Genomic DNA, 9,553 nt, shown 5'->3' with positions numbered 1-9,553 from the left:
CAATGTGACAGCCATAAAACTATATAAAATCATCGGGCTCTGTTTGTGGAAATCAGAAACACACAGCTGACACCAAACGTGTGGATACAAATCCGTTTGTTCAGACTGGTTTTATTTAGTGCCCGTCTTATGTTTACAGAGTTTTCTTGCTGTTCCTCCCGCAGAGAAGAACCTGTTGGGTGAGAGGACACTTACAAGATCCCCTGACAATGAGAGGATTCGTCTGAAAAACGATGTACATATTTTACCCTATTTACTGCTTTGATATGGTTTAACATCCTAATTACAAGAGACGGACCTTTTTTCTTTTCTTTTCTTTTTTTTTTAAATTGCAACGTAATTAGAAAATGTATCTTGTAATTTTGTGCGATTTTTCTCTTGAGCTGTGTGAAAATGTTATATACAGTGTCTAAAATATTGTGTGTAGCATACATAGGACTGAACGCAACTTCATCAAAAGTATGGCAAGCAGAGAGATGAGTAAATGGATCGAGACGGGTATAGTCCCTGTTCCTTTTCTCATCTGAAGGCAAAGGTGTTCACATTTTGGGGTTCATTCACATTTCCTTTCTTCTTCTCAGTTGTAACTGTCTGTTTTGTGGAAAGTTCGACCAAATTTGATTGACAGTGTTTTTTGTTTTTTTTATTTACCCGGCAATTACACCTACTAGTCAGAGGGTGGCACTATAACAAGCAACTTTACATCGTAGTAAGGCCAAAAGTATGTGTTCTTGTTTCTCGGTCTGTTGGATAATTGCCACACCATGTTTCGAAACTAAAAACAATACTTTGAAAGGTTGAACTCTGCTTGAATTCTTAAAAACTAACAAAATAGGTTTTACAAGATTGAAAGTAAATTTGAAAGACTTGAATAATCTGTTAATAGGCTGGGGGGAAAAAAAAAAAAAAAGTAAAATCTCTTCTAGGTTTTCCTTTCTTGCATTTTCTTTTACAGTGTTTCTCCAATGCATTCGGCTTAGGTGACCCTGAGTCCTCCCTCAGTCATGCTGTTTTAGGCCCGAGCTGCTGGGGGACTTCTCATGATGCCCTGAGCTCCTCTACTCTCTCTTTCACTCTGCATTCAGTTATATTGCATTTTATTAACTTCATGCCTTCTTTCTCCCCTTGTTTTTTTTTTTTTTATTGTCTCCCTAATTTGGTCTCCTCTCTCCAATAGATTTTCCCTCTTGCTTACAGTGGTGTAAAGTTCTGTTGAAGGACTTCACTAAGCTAAGAGCCCTGAGATGACTTGAGATTTTGCACGAGATAACTTTCTGGTCTTTAGTATAGCACCACCATGATGCAGTTGTGATAGGAAAACAAAATAAGAAGATTTCCATTAAAGAACCCGGCATATTCATGCTCCTGAGAGGATGAAATCGATCTATTTTGGATATCACATGGCATTCTGACACCAACCGTTATCGCGTTTATAATGATTATTTGTGAATTGGCCCAAAAAAAAAAAAAAAAAAAAATTCATTGCACATTTCATTATTGTCGTAATTATTGCGACATAAAAGCTGCTTCAGATAAAGATCAGAGTGACTGAGTTAGAACAGTCGGAAGAAGAGTAACATCTGGTCTCAGCATGAAAGATGACTCCAGACAACCAGACTGAAACGACACAATCCTGATCAGAATTACATTTACAGAGCAGATTCATGCACCCCAGAGGATGCGTCTAAAACCTCACCTTTACACAAATCTCAATCTCTCTTCCAAACCTCCTTAAAGGTAAAAGGAGCATATTCACGATCCAAGCAGAGACACCTTTATTAGCCTGATTTTACACATCAAACGCACTTCAAAGTCTAAAATTGACGCTCAGTATCCATAGCGACGCAGGAAAGGAGATAGCGTCTGGTTTTTTTTTCTCCTGCTAAGGAAACTAATTCTTATTTTCACAGCGCGGTGCTGCAACTCAGGTCATGGCTTGACAGCAACTTAACACTAAAAAAAATTAAAAAAAAATAAAAAAAAAGCACCATATACAACCAGGTTTTGAGAACCATTTATGAATTATACTTGCAACAATGTGTAAACGTGTTATTTTTTAACATCGATCTAAAATGCCCAACCCGCCTCTAGATGTCACCAAGCTAACACCACCCGGGCCTTTTTCTATCACTACTCCACCACGTCCCCGTTCAAGCTTTTTTTTTTCCTACATATAAATGAAATTCTAAAAAAAAACAACTTCATAAACAAACGCTGATGCGATTTTTATTATGTGACAGTATGTCGAAATCTAATTTTAATGAAAATACAAATGTAGCTCCATTTTCCAAATGCTGTTTGTAATATTGTTCTTTAAATTTGACTTTCTTTCTTTTGTGATTTGAATCTAATCAGTATAATTTAAGTCCATCTCAGAAACCGATCGGGTGACTTTTTTTTTAAGGCCAACGGGGAGGGGGGGGGGGACCGACTCAAGATAGAAACCGCGTTAAAAATAAGTCCCGCTGAGGCTACGAATAAAATGTTAAAATTATTCCGACGCTAAAATAACAGCGAGGACATTTCTTGGACAGTATTGATGTACAGACAGACATCACTTTTACGCGTATAATCCATTCCATGCTTTCTGACAAACTTCTTTTTTTTTTTTTTTTGGTCTGTTGCAGACAGAAAGCTCGCCGGTTCATTTTTAGCGTTGTCGAACGAGGGCCTGCGTTTTTCAGTTTCAACGCTGTTGAACATGAATCCAAAGAATAGCTTTACTGAAGCTGAAGTCTATTTCGAGAAACCCACTTCACTGGCTTGAGTGAGGTCTGTGTTATAACCAGTCGACAGCCCGGGAGTGTGTTATATTGGTATTTTTGCCTGTTGTAATAGGACTTCGCCTCTTGGCAGCGGAGGGGAGGCGGCTGCTGGTCCCACCGCTGGCGGCGGCGTCCCGTTATTGTCCCAATTTCGTTACTGGGCGAGTTATACATTTGGTTGATTTTTGAAGTTAAAAGATGTACCTATTACCTCTTCGGTAAACGTCAGCTTTGGAATGTTAACATGTGCCTTCAACTTACTGAACGTAAAAAGGTCAACGGTCATTGCGTCGTGGAAACATCTGTTTGCAAAGTCTCAGGTCTTCATTAACTCGGGACTCATCAGCACTTGTAAAACAGGTCTATCCGGAGCCGGTAAACGATCCGACTCTTCAAAACCCAGCAGACGTGTTCTCCTCAAAGCAACATCAGGATCTTAGTCCCGTGTTTAAATTGGTTTTTAACGCAGTCTTGTTCTCTAAGAAGGTTTTACACCTCCTCCTCCTCCTCCTCCTCCTCTCAGGAGCGTCACCAAGAACGAACTCTTTTGTGCCCCGTGTCCTTTATCAATGATCCGATCTTCTGATTGGCTGACTCCTTCCTGAGCGACACACTTCCAGGGCAACCGCAGGTTTTCTTCGGGCTTGTAACCTCACTGAGGGCTGAGGGCCTCGCCTCGCCTCGCTGAGGGCTGAGGGCTGAGGGCCTCGCCTCGCTGAGGGCTGAGGGCGGGCCTCGTGTGATCTGACCAAGGGTTTGTCACGTCACAAACAAGAGACAGGAGTTGTTGCGCGCGTGCCTCCGTGTACTGACGTTTGACACTTTAACAGCATTTATATACGACTATGGACCTTAAAATAAAATAAAAGAATTGGAAGTTTGGATTTGTACAAATTTAGACCTTTTTTTTTTTTTTTTTTTAGCTGATTAAAGCCGACAAAACAGGCGAAAGCTTTAAAAAATAAATATCAAAATACTTCCAGCGTGCAATTTCCACTCTTCTTCAAAAATGTCTTTTAAAAAAGGTTGTTCACAGGAAATGTGGAAGCTGTGATCGGCTGTAAGATCTCCAGCGCCAAGAAAACCTGCAGATGCAGAAATATTCGGGTGAGCCGGAATACTTTTGGAAATAACTTTGTTTTTTTTGAGACATACATTTCAAATGTAGCTCTTTGGGACAAAAATCAACAAAAGGCGTATTTGGACGGTGGGAATATTCTGCTTTCAGGTTTGCGCTAGCGCCGAAGGAAACGTCCCCCGCGAGCGGAGAAGAATGGACTCCCAATCATTTCGGCAAATTCCGGATGAACAACGTTCCCGCAAGCCGGTCGAGGAGGCAAATCTGAAAAGGTGCGGACGTCCACGGCGGGAGAATGAGCCGATGTCGGCCTCGAACTCCAGCGTGAACCGCTTTCAAGAAGAACGAGCCGGAGTTTATTGGAAAGGCCCCCCGCGGTGCCCCTGATAAGAACATCGAGGGGGGGAAACCCCGTAGAACGACCCGACACGTTCACCGTGCGCGAGAGAGGTGGAAAATATCTTTGACTTTGACGGGACTGTTGGCTGGCTCCATAAATCGAGACTTGATATCAGTCAATAAAAGGGTCGCTAAGAATGAAGTACACCCCAACCGTATATATATATATATATTTTTTTTATTCAATAAAATGTTCCACTACATGACCATCTGAAGAACGACTATCTTTTTGTGTGTTTGTGTGCTGCGGGGGTTTAATTTGCTTAAAAAAAAGAAAAAAAAAATCAAAACAAAAATAAAATTTGCCCCGGGGCGCCCAAACATTCGCAGCCGTTCGTCACAGTGATTGTTAACGTAGGAAGACTCAACATGTGCACTGACGGTCTTCGATGGTTCGACCTGCATGACGTCCTTCAATCCGACAGGGTTTTTGTTTTTTTTGCACAGCGCGTCTTTTTTAATGACGCAACTCTTCACTGAGCGACTACGTCTGCAGTCGAGCTGAAGGGTTTGCGATCCGTTTCTGCAGGAGACGATGATTTTGTAACACTGGCTCGGTAACAGTCCGCTAGAACCCTGCGAGAAGTCTTTAACCGTGACGGTGTTGTGAGTTTTACCTGATCTACCGACGACTCGGTGACTCACCAAACGCACACAGGACGATACGAACCCCCATCCGGCTGCGTTATCCATCTCCAGGCTCGTTTCCTGTGACAACCCTGCTTTGTGTTCTGCCTTGTTACATCGAACAATGCAAAAAAAACAACAACAACAAAAAAAAAATACTATTTGATCCGACTTCGCCGAATGTATACTCGTATGTAAAAAAAAAAAAAAAAAGCACCACCGTGTTGCTGCGTGAAGCCTTGCTGGGATTGTTCACACATGCAGGTGTTGTAACCTCTCTGGGCTTCTTCGGATTAGGGGCAGCGCTGCGGACCTCTTCTGGTGCACAAGAGTGAGAGTGAGAGAAAAGCACGCAGCTTAACAGTCTCCCACTCCTTGGTAACCTGGACCTGTTAACATGCAACCAGTTTAGGGGGACTAGCCAGGACACAGGCAGCACTGTGGTGCCGAGGTTGAGCCTACTTCCTTTTTGTGGACAGGAATAAACATCTTGACGCTTGTGATGAGAACATCAACCACAGCTCGCCCTCTGCTGGCCTCTTGGGGAACTGCAAATTCCTTGCACACAAAGTGAGTCGACAAAATGGCTGATGTGTGTATATGCAGGGTAATGTCAGAGGACAGCCCGAAACCATATATAATGGATACAGATCAGGCTTTTTTTTTCCTTTTTTTTTTTTTTCTTTTGTGTAATAATCCATTAAATCACTGCAGAAAGCTATCATTGGTGGCCCAGCCTTTTTTTTTTCTTTTTTTTTAAAGGCTTTCCAGCCTTGCTGTATCCTCCCTCTATCCTTGACTTGGACCATGTGCTCATGTGTGCCACTTTTTGAAACATAATTTTTCAACAAAAACAAACAAAACAAAACAAACAAAAAAATCACGAGACACACAAAAAGGGGTCACTCAAATGTTAGGTACCTGATAGGCAGCGCATCTTAAAACACACCTACACGTCTATAACACATGACCCCCCCCCTACAAATCACAACAACTACTGCCTGTAGTTTGAAACAGTTCTTCAAGGCTTGTTGTCCGACTGGCTCCGCCCCCCTCCACCGTATGGCCCCTCCCCCTCGGCCAGGACTTCTCTCCGTCGGGGACAAGCCCCTCCCTCCTCCTCCTCCTCCCCCCCCCCCCCTCCCCCCTCCGTGCTAATGTTCCCTGTTGTCTCTACTTCCAGCTTCAAACCGCACACTGCAGCCAAAAACACACTTCGCGTCAGTTCTGCCGCACAAACCCGAACCCACCACGTTTTCACTGGGCGCTCTTCATACATACCTTGGCCGGCTTTTAAGCCACCGACTTCAGCACCACCACCACCACCACCACCGGGAGAGGCGCTTTAAAAAGAAGAAGAAAAAAAAAAAATAAATACTGAGGAAAAACTAAACGTTCAAGCGCGCGACGATTGGACGAGCGCGGACCGTTTGGTGTCTACCGACCAACCCCCGCCGCGCGCCTCCCGCCACCGACGGCTGACGTCGGTTACAGTCGACTGTTGTTTTTTTTTTTTTTTTTTTTTTTTTTTTTTTTTTTTTGGACGAAAAGAGGAGGAGTCTATCCTCGGAGCCGAAGCGGAGATCAGTCGGCGGAGTCTGCCGCCGATACAGAAGTAAACCGTTGTTGTGGCACAGCGCACTAGTTTTCCCGGTTAATGTTGAAACCGGCGGACTTGTTACTACCCCCCCCTCCATCCTGACCGCAACGGCCGTGTACACACACACACCGCCACCACCACCTCCACCTCCACCTCCTCCAACCACCCCGCCGCTTTCTTGGGAGACTCCGACCGGCGGAGGAGCGCGGGAGGAGTTTGACGGGAAATCGCGGGAACGTCGTCGGACAACGCGAAGAGCCGGTGAGTCGAGGTATTGCAGCTCGCGTTGCTAGCTGGACCATCTCTCAACCTGACGTTTTGTTTTAGGCAAGTAGATGTGAAGCCTTAACTTCTTTTTAATTTGGGTTTATGAACAAAAAAATATTTAGCTGTGGATTACAAAAAAAAAAAAAAAAAAAAAAAGCATTTCTTTCTGGTTTTTTTTGTTGGTACTGCTGTATTATACAGAGAGCCTGTCGGGATCGAAGCGGCGTAAGAAATAAAAAGTTCAGCAAGAAATTAGCGTTCCTGTAAAGCCCGCGATAAATCTTTTATTTTTCTACTTGAACATGGAAGATTTTTTTTTTTTTTTTTACAAACAGTTTACAACAAAATTTACATTTTATTCGCTGATGGAAATTGGTATCGGAAATGAATTTTAATTTGTATTACGTTGCATAATGACATTAACGGGACTTTTTCTTACCGCACACATTCATTTGTCATTTATTTAGCAAATTGCTGAAATCGCAGCGATTTTCTTGCTTGTATGGAAACATTACAACGTTCAGCGTTGTAACTCAGTGATTGTTTTTTTTTAATATTTTTTATGCAGGTTATTTGTGCTTTGTTGGCCTTTTATTGATGTTACCAAAATGTGCGCAGAGCTGCTCCAAAAACCGTGGCTCTGTTTTTGTTTATAAGCTTTGGTGACTTGCGTAAAGAACAGTTATTTACTAGCAACCTATTAATACGAACAAAAAAAAGAAAAGTTTATTGCCCCAGTTCTCTGTTGATCACATGGTGTTGTGTGATACAAGTAATCAAGTACATTTGAATATAATTCAACAAGTTCCCCATGAACCAGCTGGGAACTTCGTGTTTTGAAGGTATTTATACCTCACGATTGTGTTCAAGGTCCAACTCCACCACCTCAGTACAGCGACCATGTTGTGTTGGTGCTAAAAACCAGCAGCAAGCACCATCAGCATACAGGAGAGGTTATAGTTTGGGGGAGGGGCAAAAAAGGAGGACATGTTTTGAGAGTCTGTTCTTAGGCAATAAGTAATGTGGGCAGAAAGAAAATAACAAACGTGGCTTTATAACTTTATTTATATTTTATTATCTTTTTATAGAGCTTTTGTAAAGAGTTGGGGATTTTTTTCTTCTTCTTTTGAATACTTCTGATAGTGATTATTTTTCAATCATGAGACAGCAGCCTATCCCTTAACTGGGAATCAACACTAAACACAGGCTTATATGTCAACAGAATACAAAAATGGTCTAAACTGAAGAAGAAACTGCAGTATCCCTTACATTGGGCAGTTTAAACCCCCCCTCTTGGTCCAAAGTGGTACAGTCCAGTAATTTTCCATGCACCACACTGACCCAGGATGTGGGTGTGGCCTAATGTCAATGGTAATACAAGAGTTGAGCAGTTTTTGTCTTTGTCCTGTCCTTTGGGCTTTTAAAATACAAAAATAAATCAGGTTTTTTTTTATTATTATTTCGGTGAAATACTCTCCATCTAAGTGACCAACTGAGTGTATGCTGTACAAATCGCAGAGCTTTGAGTCAGCCACAGTTTGGGGAATTTGTCAGTCTTCAGAAGTGGACTCTTTCATCATGTTTATGATGTGTTGTTTTTTTTGTTTTTTTTAAATGGGGAATATTTAGCCCATGCAAAGTAAGCTGTTTAAGGTTTGCTTTTACCTTTTTGGAACATGGTACAGCCCTGTTTCTGGTTTCACACCCCCACCCCCCACCACACTTCACCCAGTGGCAGTGCTCACATGGTGCACTCTGAATTCATTACACAGTCTGGTTTTTTTTTTTTGTTTTGTTTTTTACTGCAGAAGAGGAAGCAGCTTTAAAGGCGCCACCTACATTTTTTTTCAAGAGCTTTCGGGTAGATGTTTGGAGCATTATTTTTTTTTTTTTACTTTGTAAATTAATTTAAACTCTCATTTAATACGATTGATCAGAATTACCTATTAATTGTGCAGAGCTAGCTGCCTTCAAATACATACTGGATGAGAATATATTAGGTTGTGGTTCTGCCCTAGCTTTAATTTACAAGAGAGACATCCAGATGTTCCACATGTAGGGAAAAAGAGGCGTTTGTATGCCTAGCAGTGGCACCTTTCTCAGTCCTGGTTTATACAGTTTGTTGCCAAATGTAAGTCTGCTGTACAGCTGTTGGCCCATGACAACCGTAGGCCTATGGAAACCCCAAGTCCTTGGCATTAGTCATGCATATCATTGATGCATTCAACAATGTAACTGAGATGCATGCCAATCATTAATGTGCTTACAATGAAAATGAGTTCAAAAGGTGTGCATTTTAGATATACAGTATGCGCTGCACATAAAGGGATTTGTGAACATGTTATGTATTGGGCCTAGTGATAAACTGCATGTGGACTCTGAATACTGCAGACATACTGAGCATCAATACGAAACCTCATTCTGTAATATTATTGATTTGTAAATTTCAAGTGTGTGCAATACGGACCGTGAACACTTACCTCGCACTACACCTTTAAGATAAACATTAGTCATTGTGTATGATACCAAGTACACTTGAGAAATATCACCCACCATTCAAATATTGATTGAAATTTTAACCAATCGTAAAATTTTCAACCATATGTATATATAAGCTAAATTTACAAACAGAATGGGTTTGTCAACACTTTGAAGGAAAATCTATAATTTTTAATTTCCTCATTTGAATGTAATTTTTGTAAACATCCCTGACGTAGATGACGTTGAGAGTGAAACATGGTTCTGTTCCTGTATTTTTGAAAATGTTTCCGTTTTATATGTTTTTGAAACCTTGCCAAGTCCACAGGAACCGGTTCC

At 41.7% G+C, this 9,553-nt stretch overlaps 1 protein-coding gene across 4 annotated transcripts in view; it reads left to right on the top strand.

The window, feature by feature from the left end:
• Nucleotides 1-6,409: 6,409 nt before the first annotated feature.
• atf7ip (activating transcription factor 7 interacting protein) overlaps nt 6,410-9,553 on the top strand; it is a 28,246-nt gene continuing 25,102 nt past the window's right edge. For 2 of the 4 annotated variants that reach the window (XM_069167121.1, XM_069167117.1), the window contains exon 1: nt 6,410-6,730. The gene's annotated coding sequence lies outside the window, so the exon portion shown is untranslated. The other 2 variants (XM_069167118.1, XM_069167119.1) reach the window with 2 other exon arrangements.

Source organism: Embiotoca jacksoni, unplaced genomic scaffold, assembly GCF_022577435.1.
Source record: "Embiotoca jacksoni isolate LCO1_2020_lvr unplaced genomic scaffold, fEmbJac1.0.p SCAF_4, whole genome shotgun sequence".
Taxonomy (NCBI): Eukaryota; Metazoa; Chordata; class Actinopteri; family Embiotocidae; genus Embiotoca; species Embiotoca jacksoni.
The sequence above is the reverse complement of the archived record's forward strand: the minus strand, read 5'-3'. Positions and strand labels throughout refer to the sequence as shown.